Source organism: Siphateles boraxobius, unplaced genomic scaffold (assembly GCF_051911475.1).
Source record: "Siphateles boraxobius isolate OS27281-9 unplaced genomic scaffold, OSU_SipBor_1 8, whole genome shotgun sequence".
NCBI classification, from domain to species: domain Eukaryota; kingdom Metazoa; phylum Chordata; class Actinopteri; order Cypriniformes; family Leuciscidae; genus Siphateles; species Siphateles boraxobius.
In genome coordinates, this window is record NW_027509208.1 from 16,890,052 (window position 1) to 16,907,310 (window position 17,259).

Consider the following 17,259-nt stretch of genomic DNA (forward strand, 5'->3'; position numbering starts at 1 on the left):
ACGCACATCAGAGATCTTTCTTCTGTGTGCGCAGTGTGCAAGAAATGAATCACTGGGAAAGAGGTATGAGCCTTGACTCATTCGTGTTGCCAGATCATGTTTGAAAAAAAAATTAACAAGAACAAGCTCATAATAACAAGAACAAATCTGCTTATAATATGTGGACATGGCAACAATTCATAGAAGTGCCCTGCGAAGCAGCCTTCCAATACAAAATATGACCCCTCCGTTGATGGTGTTTTAGATCAAATTGTCTTTGCTTGGTCACTGTAATATTAATTTGGTCAAAAACAGTGGATACCAAAAACATGAGACACCAGAATGTTGCTATAATCACCGCGGTGTCTGTAATAGTATTTTCGGTAGTGAGTCGCGCTCCGTCCACACGGAACGATACATTTTAGAGGATTCACTCCTGTATTTAAATGCGGTTGTCACTCCTGAAGCTTTACAGTGTGTACTTCACCTACTGACTCTGAAACACGCTCATGAGGGTCTGGGTCCTCATTATGATTTAATTTCCTGTTTACCAAAGTTTACCAAATAGTAATAAGCTGCATATAGCTACCGTATACGTATGTTATCCATGTGAAGTATTTCAACAAGTTTTGCTGCTACCCACTTAAACTCCATAAAAATCACTACAGAAATGCCACACACACACACACACACACAAACACACACACACCAAACATAGTCAGTGCCCTCTGAACTCCCCAGGCCGTAGTCAATCAGCAGGCCTTCCTGTTTCCAAGGAACCCAGCGGAACCTCTGCTCATCGTTCAGCTGGGTGCCCGGATAACACCAATGTCTCATATCCTCTGAGCATTCGCTTTCAATACACACGCACACACACACACACACATTGGGTTTTCATGTGTTATGGGGACTTTCAATAGGTGTAATGTTTCTTATACTGAACAAACTGTATATTATATCCCCTTACCTACCCGTTACACAACACTTTCTGCATTTTTACTTAAAAAAAAAAAATCATTCTGTACGATTTATAAGCTTGTTTCCTCATGGGGACCTCAATTTAGGTTCTTACAGTGACACGAGTCTCCATGAGTCTGTGTGCATTCAGGATGAACTAGAAAAACATATGTACACACACGGTGAGTTTCAATGTTTTATAGGGACTTTCCATAGACAATGATTTGTATGCTGTACAAACTGTATATTCTATTGCCTAACCCTAAACCTGTTCCCCTAAACACAACGTTCACAGAATTTGCATTTTTACATTAAAAAACAAACAAACATCATTTAGTATGATTCAAAGCTGTTTTTCTCATGGGGACCAAAAAATCTCCATCTTTGTGGGTCAATTTTTTCCCATAATGTAGGGTATACCTGAATCGCACGCGCATGCATGCATGCACGCACGCACGCACGCACGCACGCACGCACGCACGCACGCACGCACGCACACACACACACACACACACACACACACACACACACACACACACACACACACACACACACACACACACACACACACACACACACACACACACACAAAATAATGCTCAAACCCAGGAAATGCACAAAGTGGACAGCTGCAGCATGTTGTTTATTTATCCTTTAGAGTTCTAATATTCTTTACAAATGAATATGATTGTAATTACCAGCATTTTTGTTTTGATCAAACTCTGCTATGCTGTATATGTGGAAATGAAATTAAAATCAATATGACGAAACATCAACAAACAAATGTCAAAAACAAATGACCAAGTTCAATTCTGTTAAAAGAAAAAACCACAACATCAATGTGTTGACATTTAGCTATTTGGATAAAGCGAATAACTAAAGCCAGAACTAATGATAGTGAGCTTTGGAGATACAAATGTTTCATGGCTAGTGCATTTACAATGGCTCTAGAAATATTTGGACACTTCAGACATATTTTAAAATGTCTTTCATTAGATACAAAATATATCTAGCATTACTTTTAAAGAGTCTGAAAAACATTGCACAAACATTTGATAAATTTTAAACTGTAAAACCATAGATATTCTGTTCAGTATTTGGACACTTTGAACATGTTCCACTTATGTTTGACAATCATAGTTAATGTGATGAACTACACCTGCATGAACTTGAGGTGAACTGACTGCATTCACTAAATATGACACTGACACCAATTGGTTAATAGTCAACGCAAAAATGTGAAGTTAGTTCTGAAGCTCTTGCCACTTAGTTTGATGTTTAACGCAAAACGTTCATGCATTTTTAAATGTGACTTAAGTGTCCAAATATTTTGGGGCCGCTTACTTGTATAATATGTTTGTAATGTATGTGTCATGTGCCAGACACTTCTATGTTTTTTTTTTCTAAAGTTGGTAAATGGAAAAAACTTGGTTTCCTTCCTGTACTTATGGGAATAGTAATTATGTCATTTCCAAAGGTGAAAGCTTATTCATACTACCATCTCAACCCTCATGATGGAGTAAACCCTGTTCTGACAGCCCTCTTCCAGACATTTACATTTAGGCAGGAAGAGCTGTCCTGGACAGACTGGAGTGACCTGAAATTAGGGTTTTATTTACACTGTTCAGTGCAGCTGCAGGTCTCGCCAGCACCTTGTAGGGGTTCCACTGCATTGCTTTATTTTTCTGGTGACCTAAAACGGTATCTGTCATGTGTGTATGTGCTGTGCATGTGTGTAATTTACCACAGGTATGGACTTTTGTTGGACATTCTGAATGGACAAAGACACATCAATGTACACTTTGCAGTCCTCCTTTATCAACCAAAACACACTAACTCATCAGTGTGCAGAACTTTGCCCTTAATGTCTTGCAGGTGTCTCACTTTAATACCTTGTTCACTAAAACATTTCCATATGGCGACTGATCAGGAAGACTCCAGCTCATTCTAATTGTAAAACATCATTACACACACATATACACACAAACACACAAGCATCTATACAAGGACTACGGCTTTCATGTTCACAATATGATTCACCATTTTCCAGGAAAGCAGACCTTTCATATTGGTAGAAATAAGCCGAATACTTTGATGTATGATCACAGCTAACAATTTTGTTGTGTGACTGGTTTCCTAATGTTTTCATTAAGTTGAGAATACTTTATTTGCATAAAGTTCTAGGAACGTTCAAAATGGTAACTTTTTTTTAATGCAAGATTAAGAATTTTTTCTTGATTATTTTACAAACATTTGTTTTTACATTTGTGTGAGAATGCTTGGTTTAGAACTTTGAGATATAATAGATGCTTAAGTAGATGGATATCAGAAAACATTTGACATTACAAAAACAAATTACTGTGAATTGAATGACAATTTTATCAACATGCAAACAAAACGTCTCTGGTTACTTGCGTAACCTATGTTCTCTGAATAGGGAACGAGACGCTGCGGAAAGCGCAGTGGGATATCCTCTGGATGTGCCGATTGCCTTAAGCCCTATAGAATCACGCCAATTCATTGGCTGATGGCGCTCGGGCAAGCTGGCTCCGCCCCGACGCTCTTACGTCGTAGCATGATGAACGCGCGCGCGCCATCCTCTCCTCAGATTTCTCTGCCGAAAAGAAGAACTGTCGGCAGCGCGAGGAGCTTGGCTGCGAACGCAGCGTCTCGTTCCCTATTCAGAGAACATAGGTTACGCAAGTAACCAGAGACGTTCTCTTTCATAGGTTCACTCAACGCTGCGGAAAGCGCAGTGGGAACGAAATACCAAACTCGCCAAGCTTAAGCGCTGCCATAACTGGTAACAGACCAAATAATAATAACCATGACCGGTTCAAGCAGATAGAACCTGGGAACCTGGAGTCATGTCAAGATCTAAATTATAGAACCTCACAAAGGTGTGCGGAGAGGACCAACCTGCCGCCACACAAATGTCTTCCAAGAGGGCCCCTCTAAAAAGAGCTTGAGAGGAAGCCACACTTCTGGTGGAATGTGCTCTGATGCTAAGAGGTGAAGGCAAACCATGCACCTCGTAAGCCAGCGAAATAGCATCCGTTACCCAGTGGGAAATCCTCTGCTTTGATGCCGCAAGCCCGCGGCGGCCAGCACCAAAACACACCAAGAGCTGGTTAGATTTCCTCCAACCGCCTGAGCGATCTACATACAACTTCAAAGAACGGACCGGGCAGAGCAGGTTAAGTTTCCTTTCTTCCTCAGAGGCAAAAGGAGGAGGGTGGAAAGCGTTAAGGTTAGCAACCTGAGAGTGGAACGCCGTGGAAAGAACCTTGGGTACATACCACGACCTTGGGCTCAAGGTAACCCTAACCAGGCGAGGAGCGAAGTCCAAGCATGACTCACTAATAGAGAGAGCCTGCAAATCCCCCATCCGCTTTAGTGAAGATAAAGCCAACAAAAGAGCAACCTTAAGAGTCAGAATCCGCTCAGTGGCTGACTCCAAGGGCTCGAAGGGAGCCTCTGTCAAACCCTCCAGGACGACTGACAGGTCCCACGAGGGAACACCAGGGGGGCGAGCCGGTTTGAGGCGCCTAACCCCACGCATGAAGGCCGAAACTAACCTCAGTTTCCCCAAGGGAATCTCATCTGATTCTCTATGAGCGGCAATAGCTGCGACATATACTCTGAGAGTGGTAGCAGCCGCTCCGGAAGCAAACTTTTCCTGCAGGAATTCCAGCACTGAGCCTACTGGGCAGCCAACTGGGTCCCTATCATGTGCTAAGCACCATGCCTCGAATACCCTCCACTTGGAGGAATACAGCCTCCTCGTAGAAGGGGCTCTAGCACTCGCAATGGTCTCCTGAACGTCGGTTGGGAGATCAAAGCTTAAAGTTAACGGCCTCTGATAGGCCAAACGTACAGCTTCCAAATGTCGGGGCGAGGATGCCATATCCTGCCCTGAAGCTGGGAAAGCAGGTCCTCCCTGACCGGGATCTCCCAGGGGAAGGATACCAACAGAGGGATCAGCTCCGAAAACCATGGCTGGGACGGCCAGAATGGGGCTACCAGAAGGAGGCGGACCCCGCTCTCTCTCACTCTGGACAGAACCGCCTGGATCAGCTTGATGGGCGGGAAGGCATAGAGTTTCTGCATCAGCCAAGGGTGGGCGAATGCATCTATCCCCAACGGAGCTGGAGGGCTCAGGGAGAACCAAAGCGGGCATTGGGACGACTCCTGAGATGCAAAGAGGTCCACTTCCGCTTTTCCGAACCTCTCCCAGATCAGGGCCACCGTCTGGCGGTTCAACATCCATTCCCCAGACCTGAGCTTCTGCCTCGACAGGACATCTGCTGCGAGGTTCAGAATCCCTGGGACATGAACTGCTCTCAGAGAGAGGAACTTGTCCTGGGACCACAGAAGAAGGTGACGCGCATGCCTGTCTAGGGTGCGCGAACGTGAACCCCCCGTCTGTTTACATGGGACACTACTGCCATATTGTCCGTTCTGACAATGACATGGTGCCCTTCGAGAAAAGGGAGAAAGTGGCAAAGAGCCAGGAAGACAGCCCTCAGCTCCAAGCTGTTTATGTGCCACGAGAGGGTCTCGCCAGTCCAAACCCCACACGCTGGCCTGCCCTCGAAAACCGCTCCCCAGCCGGTCAGAGAGGCATCCGTCGTAACCATTTGACGACGGAATACCGCACCCATACCGACTCCTTTCTGAAGGAAGAGGGGGGTCCCGCCAGATTGACAGGGCGCGAACTGCGCGACACCTTCAATAGGCGAAGGGCTGGCCCCGTGGGCCGAGCCCCTGAGAGCTTCCTCCACCACAGAAAAGGTCTCATGTAGAGTAGCCCTAGAGGTAGCACAGGGGAGGCCGCGGCCCAGAAGTCTGCGGCAGGTGCTCACGGAAACATGCTGGCCTAGCGCAAAGCGGGACAGACATGTCTCCAGACTGGAAATCTGTGCAGGAGCCAAACGGGCCTGCATATGAACGGAGTCCATGTGTACCCCCAAGAAAACCGTGCTCTGAGCTGGAGTAAGAACGCTCTTCTCCGTATTCAACCTCAAACCGAGAGACTGAATATGACGGAGGACAATGTCCCTGTGGTGAGTCACCAACTCTCTGGAGTGGGCTAAAAGGAGCCAATCGTCCAGGTAGTTGAGTATATGGATGCCCTGGAGCCGCAACGGGGCCAGAGCAGCATCCATACACTTTGTGAACGTCCTTGGCGCTAGAGCGAGGCCATAGGGGAGGACCCTGTACTGGTACGCTTTCTCTCCAAAGGCGAACCTGAGAAACTTCCTGTGTCGCCGTACGACCTGGATGTGGAAATAAGCATCCTTGAGGTCTACTGTCACGAACCAGTGCCCCCGCCGGATATGAGATATGATGGCCTTCAGCGTCAACATTTTGAATTTCCCTTTGTAAAGAGAGAAGTTCAACCGGCGAAGATCTAGTATCGGCCGCAGGCCGCCTCCCTTCTTCGGGACCAGGAAGTAACGGCTGTAGAAGCCCTGTTCGACTTCCCCCGAAGGAATCTCTTCTATCGCCCCCTTCAGCAGAAGGGATGAAATCTCCTGCTGTAGTACAGAAGCCTGAGCGGCGCTGTCGACTACAGTAGGAAAGACCCCGTTGAAGCAGGGGGGGTTGCGAAAAAACTGAAGCGTGTAGCCGAGCCGAACTGTGCGAAGGATCCAAGGCGATACCCCTGGTAAACGCTCCCATTCTTGAACGAAATGTGATAGAGGGAGAGGAGTGTTGCAGTGCAGGGGACATACCTGAGATAGGGTGTCGCGCTGTCCATGGGGAGGCGTGGTTGACCGTGGAGGAGAGCGCTTGGCGTCCTGACACGTACTGGGGGGTACCACCACCTGGATAGAAGTAACTGGGTCCGCCTGCTTCAGAGGAAAACGAACTGTGCCTCCGAGGAAGCGATTGGCGGGTATAACGTGCGCCGGGAGCGAGGGGAGAAAGCAAGACGCGTCTCCTTCCTCCTGCTCCGGACTGGGTGAAGAGAGTGAAACAGGACCTGCAATTCGAAACACACTGGGTGGCGAAGGTGACAGGGTTGGAGGAGGAGAGCCGGTTGGAGGAGGGCAGAAACGCTTGCGCGGTCTGTCCCAACCTCGTAGATCTGGTGCGGCTCTCCTCCTTCTGACCTGCGGGCCAGGAACGGCTCGAGGAGGCTGGAGCGGCCGATTTGTTGGACCGCTTCAGCTGAAGGCGCTTGTGAGGGCGCTGGCGGGGAAACGGACGACCTCGGGCTCCCCAGACCGTAGTTGGTGGGGGATGAGCCGGGTCATTCCTTCTAGTAGGGAATTCAACCCTATGAGCAGAGCGTTCTCGGGTCTGAGGAGGGGGAGGGTTGGAGACTCTTGGCTCTCTAGATCTCCTGGGCATAAACTGCCTGAGCGCGGCCGACTGAGACTTAGCGGCACGGAACTTCTCAACCACCGTGTTGACCGCTTCCCCGAAAAGACCTGAGTGGGAGATAGGGGCGTCCAGAAGAAAACTCTTATCCTTTTCTCGGATCTCCGTGAGATTCAACCAGAGGTGGCGCTCTGCGGCAACCGAGCCCGCCATAGAGCGACCTACAGCCCGAGCAGTGTGTTTGGTGGCTCTTAGGGCCAGATCTGTGGCTTTGCGAAGCTCTTTGACAGCTTCGGGCGTCAGTCCCTCTCCTTCGTCCATGTCCTTAAGGACGTCCGCTTGGTAGGCTTGAAGGATGGCCATGGTATGCAGGGCCATGCCTGCTTGACCAGCCGCCATGTAAGACTTCCCAATAAGGAAGTAGTCCTACAAGCCTTGGAAGGAAGGAGGGGACAAACTTCCAGGACGGTGCAGACGACGGGGCGAGGTGGTTAGCCAGCGTGTCCTCGACCGCTGGAATAACGGAATAACCCTGCTCCACAAAACCCACAAGGTTGGTGAAGTCAGCGGCTGCCGCATTAGTTAGGCGTGCGGAGAAAGGCTGCTTCCAGGATCTGGAGATCTCGTGATGCAGATCGCTGAAAAAGGGCAGCTTTCTTCGCTCTGGCCTAGAATTAGGGCCACTAAGGAATCTCTCGTCGAGTTTGGACGATTGAGACTTGCGGGGCTCAACAGGCCAGTCTATAGAGAGCTTCTCTGTAGCGCGCGAAAGCACGTCAATAAGCTCAGTGTAGGCCGGAGTAGGCCGCGCGTCCTGGCCGCTAGGCGGGATAACGTCATCAGTCAAAGCAGGCCCGAAATCCTCGGAGTCGGAAGCTGCAGTGTAAATCACGTCATCCAGACCGAAAGAAACCGATTCGCGGGCTTCCTGGCTGGGGCATAAATAATCATGCGCGAATTCAACCGCGCCACTTGCGTGCTCGGGGGAGGGAGGGAGAGAAAGGGCGAGGCCCGTCTGCTCGTACTCAATATCCTCGAGCTCAACATCCGAGCCCCAGGCCACGGATCCACGAGAGGCCTCAGCGGTCTCGGGAGCGTGACGGGGGGAAACGAATGACTCCTTCTCAAAAACCGCGAGTCTAGAGCGGAGGGTTTTGTGAAGGAGATTGTCACAAAATTTACATTTTGACAGTCCTAATACAGCCTCACGCGCATGCGAAAAACCCATACATTTAACACACTTACTGTGAGGGTCGTCGTTCGAAATGAAACGAAAGCATGGCGGAGAACAGCGTCGATAATCCATGACACTTCACTGTAAGGAGAACAGAGTTCCACTTATGCCAGTCGCTGAAGTGTTGAGACGAAAGCTGTAGTTGAATTAGAAAAATTCAGGCTCAGAAAAACCGAACGAAGGGAAAGATGTGACCGCTTCGTGAAGGCAGAGAAATCTGAGGAGAGGATGGCGCGCGCGTTCGTCGTGCTACGACGAAAGAGCGTCGGGCGGAGCCAGCTTGCGCGAGCGCCATCAGCCAATGAATTGGCGTGATTCTATAGGGCTTCAGGCAATCGGCACATCCAGAGGATATCCCACTGCGCTTTCCGCAGCGTTGAGTGAACCTATGAAAGAGAACAGTTTTAATTAATAGCATTATCATTAATAACTCTTTGGGCCAAACGTAAATTCATTTTTGTATTGTTGAATGTAAATGCAAATTATATTCAAATGCATGCAATTACCATAAGCACTCGTATTAATAAAACATATTATAAAAGTCATGATAGCATTATGTGCCTACAGTATTTGCCGTTATGCTTCAGCAGGAAGTCAGGTACCACGTTATGACATCATTACATTACGACGAATTGTGGTTTATTGAAACAAATTGTTAAAAAGATTTTATTTGCAAGTCAATCTTCCCATCACTACTTTATAAAGTGAAGATATAAATGTTGCATATAGAGTAACATTAGCCTGTAAGATTTGAGAAAGGGAAGAGAGTCCTGACAGTTTGATCTTACATGTGGCATGGCTTTATCTAACAGTGTCCAAATGCCTGCCATTATCACTGAAATATCCATTTTGTTGTTTGTGCAGCTGAAATGTATTGATGAGACCTCCGTGTTTTGCCTCTACTTGTTTTTATCACAGCTGGCAGTCTTGTAGACCATGTTTACACCGTGGTAAACAGCTGGGTCTTATGAATGGAAGATGCAAGACTTCCCAGATCCGGCCCAATCAAATGACAGATTCATGGAGAGAAAATGAGATTATCAATTATTAAAGAGCACAGTGTGTACACAGAGTACAGATGTCAACAAACTGATCTAGAGATAGTAAAACTTCCAGTTTTCCCAGATTTATTTTCATAGGATGCAAAGTCTTAGCACAATGGCACAACGTCTGTGGTGAAATCAGAAACACAAATTAATCAGCTAACTTAGGCTTTAAAAAAAGAGAGACCTGTCAGAGATTTATCACACAATTGTTTTTGTAGCTGCTTGTGATATTGAGCGTACTCAGGTAAAAAAAAAAAAAACATGGACATAATCACACAAGTAAGAAAAATAACACAAAGTTAAATCTGAAATGATTTTCTATCTTTTAGTGCCAAAATATAAGTCTCAGGCAACGAAATACGCACTCTATCAGTGCAATATTTGTGTATATACTGTATAGTAATGCATTCATTCAGTCCAGACGAGAAGTTTTGTGCTTTTTGGTTTGTTTGTTGCCCTGTTCTAACAGTCTAAACAGTCTTAAACATTTCATTACAAAAACCAACACTGAACAGAACGTTCTATCACATAGCAAACGAGATGCCAAAAATACATCTTAAATCTTTCCTTGTACTTTTATTGTTCATGCACAACATTGCCCCCGTAGCCCTTAACCTCCTTTAAACTCTTCACCCTCATCCTGCAGCCACAGAAAACCCTTTGCACACTACCATTCATCATCCATAAACTCATACTACTATTTTCACAACCCAAAAACACTGCAGTCGAGTCTGATTTTACCTGACCACTTCTCAGACAATCAAAATAGCAGAACTGAACACATGTAGGTGTTCTTGGTTTGGATTTTCTGCTTATACCTCCATCAATGGGAGATTTCATTGACCTATACATGGTGACAGAGCAGTTGGTTTTCTCACAGGATGCTTCAGTCACTCTGTGGCTCTGTGGTTAAACCCTCAATACCACTAACTGGAGGGTAGATGGTTAGAATTCCCTGTGTAACACCACTGATGGCATGGCCGAATGATATCATGTCTATGATCAATTGGTCAAACTAAATAAGACATTTAGCCAGTGTAAGGGGAGTCATAGCCCACCCAAAATGTTGAGGTGAAAATGAAAGAAAGACAAGTTAACGTTAATTGCACTACTGTAACACCATAAAATATTACTGAAGTCAGAAACACCCCTGCTCTTCCCCGAACGTGCCGAATATGTCGATGTAATTAAACTGCTAAAGCGAGTCTGACGGAGAGAAAGGGAGGTGGAGGCAAATCCATATTTAGAGACTGGGGAACACCATGTCCCAGTGCCACATTATGAGTGACATACGGGCTGGATAGTCAGCCACTCTGACTAACACTTTAGTGCGCCAAAGCACCAGAAACACCCTCACCATGAAGTTAAACCACTAGCAGAGTTGAGGTAATGAAAAATCAGAATATCTGCCAGACAATTTGAAGAGTTGGGCAATGAAGTTTATTTCCCAAACTAACAGGGTCTGGAGACATTTGAGTTACCAGACTGATTGCAGTACGTTATTCTCTAGACAGAGAACAAACCGTGCGCTATGCTTAATTAATTTACTCTCAATTTGAAACACTGTAGCATAAAAAAGAAACATTCCCACAACAATTGCCAATGTCTGGAAACAAATAATCTGTTTCAAAAACAAAGAACTAGAAGTTTCTCATGTCTGAGCAAAAGAACAATCGTCTTGCAAGAATGTGAAAGTTTTAAATGTACCCCATTCCATGTGCAGAGATAATTTGCCAAACTGTATGTTAAATGCCCTTAAAATGTGGCTCTTTAAGATCACCTGAGGTCACCATACTTAAGTGCAAACTGAATGCATGTAAAGTGCAATTAAATGAAAATGTATTCTTGTTTAAATATATGTTAAATGCAATAAGTAGTGTTTTTTGCTTTACCCACTTATGTACAGTAGGACTTATGTACATATTTATATGTAATTTCGTAGGGTGTTCCAAACAGGATTTTTGGGGCCAGTCAACCGAAAGTAGGCTAATCACATGTAAAACACTGCATAGTCTCCACTGCATAAATTAAATATAGAATAATCCTACCAAATCTACAAAAGAGCAGTGAGTATTAATTTTCCCATTGTCTTTTATTGTTTGATTCGACACAGACAGAAGCAAGTATATTAGGTTGCTGTCACTTTAAGGCCACATAAACTGATCCAATATAGTGTTATATTGGTTCACTTAAAACATAACTGACTTGCCACAAATACTCCCCAAGCAGGACTCAAAGTTCACTTTGCTTGTCCGTGTGTTCCACTTTTCTTGGAACGCAAGCACAGAGAATTTAAGAATTTAAGCAAATACTGCTTGGAGAACAGTATCTCTTTGATGCGATTTTAATAACTCTTTTTTATTATTGAGCACATCCTGCAGTTTAGCAACAGTAGACTGCATTTTAGTGTACTGTGGAATGTACTGATTTTATGGTAAATGTATGGTAAACTACAGTACAATGTACTGTGATATCATTTCAATTGAAAAACTGCCAAAATCATAATCAAAACACTTTACATATGCCGATAGTGATAATTTGTTCTTCAATAAGTGTACTTTAAAGCATGACAAAAGATTATCAAAACACTGCTTTAAATTTTTAACGTGACTTTATTACAAAGTGCACCGTTTAAAAGTGTACTTAAGTGTGTTAAGAAATAGTCATGAAAGTGTACTATATATGTCTGTCTGTCTCTGATAACTGTGATGTCCTCTTGTATAAACGGGGTGCTATGCTGAGCCTGCAGAGTGTGCCGCCTGCAGAGTGTGCCATCACTGCTTCATCTCTGCAACTATTAACACACTCTCGCATTACCGTCTTCCCTCTGGCTGTCTTTACAGTAGGGGCCTTTAATGCATGAGGAGACCGGAGCTAAAAGAGCCCATGTTACAAGACACCGAAGCCGCCGACATGTGGCACAGGTATCAGTAAGAGGGCAAGGAGGAATAATATTAGTTTGCACCTGTCACAGAGAGAAAAAGTTTTTCATAGTCAGCGAGGAGCCATCTATCATATTAGAGTCAGTGAGTCTAGTCCACTGACAGGAAGGCAGAGAAGAGTTAACAGAGACAGCGAGGGTGGGCTGATTACGCTGACCTCATGTGTGTGTGAGTGTGTTGAAGCTAAGGGGCCTCGTGAAATTGATCGTGTTTATTACGCTCTCTGGCTGGCATGTAGAAAGTGGGCCTCTTGTATTATGAAGTATGATCAAACTGCCTTATGCAGGAAGGAAAGCAGGGAAAAAATGCAGTTTCTCTCACACAAATGTAGAAACAAACACAAAATAGTCAGTGATGTGAAGTGGTGTTTTGAAATGAGGCAAATACCTCACTGTTTTTTTTATGTAAAATGTTAGCTACACTTAATGTTGACAAAATTTTCAGATTAAATAAACAAACATTACTTGGTGTATCCTAGGTGTATACTGTATGACTTTTTTCTTTCAGCCAAACACAATCAGAGTTATATTAAAAAACATCCTGGCTCTTCCAAGCTTTATAAAGGGAGTGAATGGTAACTGAGATTTTGAAGCCCCAAAAAAAAGCACATACAGGTCCTTCTCAAAAAATTAGCATATTGTGATAAAGTTCATTATTTTCCATAATGTAATGATAAAAATTAAACTTTCATGTATTTTAGATTCATTGAACACCAACTGAAATATTTCAGGTCTTTTATTGTTTTAATACTGATGATTTTGGCATACAGCTCATGAAAACGCAAAATTCTCAAAAAATTAGCATATTTCATCCGAACAATAAAAGAAGTGTTTTTAATACAAAAAAAAAGTCAACCTTCAAATAATTATGTTCAGTTATGCACTCAATACTTGGTCGGGAATCCTTTTGCAGAAATGATTGCTTCAATGCGGCGTGGCATGGAGGCAATCGGCCTGTGGCACTGCTGAGGTGTTATGGAGGCCCAGGATGCTTCGATAGCGGCCTTAAGCTCATCCAGAGTGTTGGGTCTTGCGTCTCTAAACTTTCTCTTCACAATATCCCACAGATTCCCTATGGGGTTCAGGTCAGGAGAGTTGGCAGGCCAATTGAGCATGGTAATACCATGGTCAGTAAACCATTTACCAGTGGTTTTGGCACTGTGAGCAGGTGCCAGGTCGTGCTGAAAAATGAAATCTTCATCTCCATAAAGTTTTTCAGCAGATGGAAGCATGAAGTGCTCAAAAATCTCCTGATAGCTAGCTGCATTGCCCCTGCCCTTGTTAAACACAGTGGACCAACACCAGCAGCTGACATGGCACCCCAGACCATCACTGACTGTGGGTACTTGACACTGGACTTCAGGCATTTTTGGCATTTCCTTCTCCCCAGTCTTCCTCCAGACTCTGGCACCTTGATTTCCGAATGACATGCAAAATTTGCTTTCATCCGAAAAAAGTCCTTTGGACCACTGAGCAACAGTCCAGTGCTGCTTCTCTGTAGCCCAGGCGCTTCTGCCGCTGTTTCTGGTTCAAAAGTGGCTTGACCTGGGGAATGCGACACATTTAGCCCATTTCCTGCACACGCCTGTGCACGGTGGCTCTGGATGTTTCTACTCGAGACTCCATCCACTGCTTCCGCAGGTCCCCCAAGGTCTGGAATCGGTCCTTCTCCACAATCTTCCTCAGGGTCCGGTCACCTCTTCTCGTTGTGCAGCGTTTTTTGCCACACTTTTTCCTTCCCACAGACTTCCCACTGAGGTGCCTTGATACAGCACTCTGGGAACAGCCTATTTGTTCAGAAATTTCTTTCTGTGTCTTACCCTCTTGCTTGAGGGTGTCAATGATGGCCTTCTGGACAGCAGTCAGGTCGGCAGTCTTGCCCATGATTGCAGTTTTGAGTAATGGGGATATTCAAATTAATTAACCAATCATACCATTGATTAGCTCTACCAAACTTGGATGTCTTTTTTTTCCAGTAATAAACAAACATTGTTAAGTTGTTTTGATTGATACTGTGAAGCAGCTTTGATACAATCTGTATTGTGAAAAGCGCTATATAAATATATTTGACTTGACTTATTTGACTAATGAAACAGGCTGGGAGTTTTTAAAAGCCTCAGGAATCTTTTGCAGGTGTTTAGAGTTAATTAGTTGATTCAGATGATTAGGTTAATAGCTCGTTTAGAGACCCTTTTCATGAAATACTAATTTTTGAGATAGGAATTTTGGGTTTTCATGAGCTGTATGCCAAAATCATCAGTATTAAAACAATAAAAGACCTGAAATATTTCAGTTGGTGTGCAATGAATCTAAAATATATGAAAGTTTAATTTTTATCATTACATTATGGAAAATAATGTAAACTTTATCACAATATGCAAATGTTTTGAGAAGGACCTGTACATCCATCATAAAAGTAATCTATACAGCTCCAGTGGGTTAATTAATAAAGGCCTTCTGAAGCGAAGTGACACGTTTTTGTAAGAAAAAATATCCATATTTATAACCTTATAAACTATACACAAGTCGAGTTCTGGTTGAAGAGTGACCTCTGACCCGTCAGGTCACTCTTCAGCCAGAACTATAGACTCGCGTACGGCCGTTACCATTAGGGGAGGCATGAGAGATGCTTTTTTTTAAAGGAGTTACAATTATTTTTCTTGGTTATAGATACACTTCCAGCTTTACAATACATTTCCTAATCATTTTCAAACCCATACCAACCTTTATAACTTTCTTTCAAATCTATTGAATCTTCTTGTTCAAATTAAATTGATATAGTGCCTAAAAGTTCTAGTAGGCTACTTTACCAAACCATGAGTTATCAGCATTCAGATTTAGAGGATGCATGAAGACCTGAACCACTATGGTGAAACCAAAAGACAAATTAAAGATCCAATATCCTCCTGAGCTGGTGACCCAGAAATCCAAGCAGCGAACGAAATTTAAACCAACACTCTACAGGGTTCATCTTAGTCCACTGCTCACAGGGGGAGATGCCATGTTTGTTGATTCATTTACTCAGCGGAAAAAAAACAATAAATCTAGCTAACAAGAAAAGACTTTCTCGTTGGTCATCCAATTTCTCTGCACCCCTGGAGTCTGAGGGGCCAGAACAGCCCTCAGGCGTGTGTTGTGGTCCAGCTACTCTTAACTTGCGTTGTGAATTATGAGAAGGGGTTCTGGCGGGGATTACGAGAGTATGGAAACAGCTCTAATTTGAGGACCATCTTCTTTTGTTGGTGTTGCAAGAAATTAGAAAAGTGAGGTTTTTTTTGAATGCTAAATATATTTTTGTCCCTCTCCCCAGGTGACCCATTGGCACAACCCATTACGTGAATTTTGGCGAAGCATTAAAATATCTTGACGACCCCAAACTTTTGAATGGTATAGTGTATTGTTGTGAAAACATTCATTTAATTTACTCTACACTGTAAGTCATGTGAGTGGCTCGGTGTGTAGCAATGTCGCCCCACAGTCCCTGGTTTGAGTCCCGACTGAGCAAGGAGGCCATGTGTGGAGTTTGCATGTTCTCCCTCTGCCCCAGCATGGGTTTTCCTCTGGATGCTCTGGTTTCGCCCACAATCAAAAAACATGCAGCTGTAACAAACTTGGCTTGCAACGTAAGTAAACCAGTAGTCACTTAAAAGTTCAGGGCACTCACAAGGCATGAATGAATAAGGGAAAAAAATGTATAAATACTTGAAATACCGTCCGTGCAGCATCACGCAAAAATAAAGGTTTACTGTAACGGACGCAACTGTTAATGCGTTATTCGTAGTGACCCATGATAGATTTATTCTGTGTCTTTCCTAGAATGGGCAGTTTGTGACTTTGCGAGATAAACAACATAAAGCAGCACTGGTATTACAAAACATGCAGTGGCACATACCAATCAAATACAGACGTGAAACAAATAACACGTTGGAAAAAATATTACTGACTTTAATGCGTTTAATTGATATTTAAAAATATCATAAAATTAGGCTTTTTATTTAGGCTTTTGTGTCAAAATTACGTCAGTACAGAGGTGTCAATTCCAGGGGTCAGAAAGTAAAAGTCCTGCAATATGTTTATTCCACCCATTAACTCAGCCAGCTGATTTCACTAATTAGTTCTATCTCCTGGCTGAAAAACTGTGCTAATTAGCAAATCCAGGTGATTGGAACAAAATACTGAGGAGGAATTTTACTTTCTGAACCTGGACTTGACACCTCTGCGTCAGTATAGGTGCTCGATTAATCTGTTAGTCACTACTGGAGGTGTCACAACATACGGTGACATGTTCCGCGACTCGGTGTCGTGTCAGTGTGTTGCGATAATGTCAGTGACACATTCCACTATCCACTGGCACATGCCAATGAAGACCGGATGTGCCAATAAGCATAGTGACGGGCCATTGGCTTCTGTGCGTCAGATGCCATGTCACTTAATGTTAATACTGCTACTGGAGAATAAGGATAAAAGAATAATGAAGATTAAGTTTCATACAGGCAGAGGTGTGAAAGGTTCATCTATTTACATCAATAGAGCAAGAATGGGCCAGTTCTCCTCGCCATACATTAGTCAAAGACTGTAAACGGTTGTGTACAGGTTAATTAAATATTTGATAAACATCTTATCAGCTTTTTAAACAAAAAAAGTCCCCTGACATACTCTTAAGTCTTCACAGAATGGATCATTTTAGAGATATCATCCTCGGGTTTGAAATGAAGCATGACCACACTTCTGGCTACACTTTAGTTGTGGTTATAAGTTGTAATACTACATTC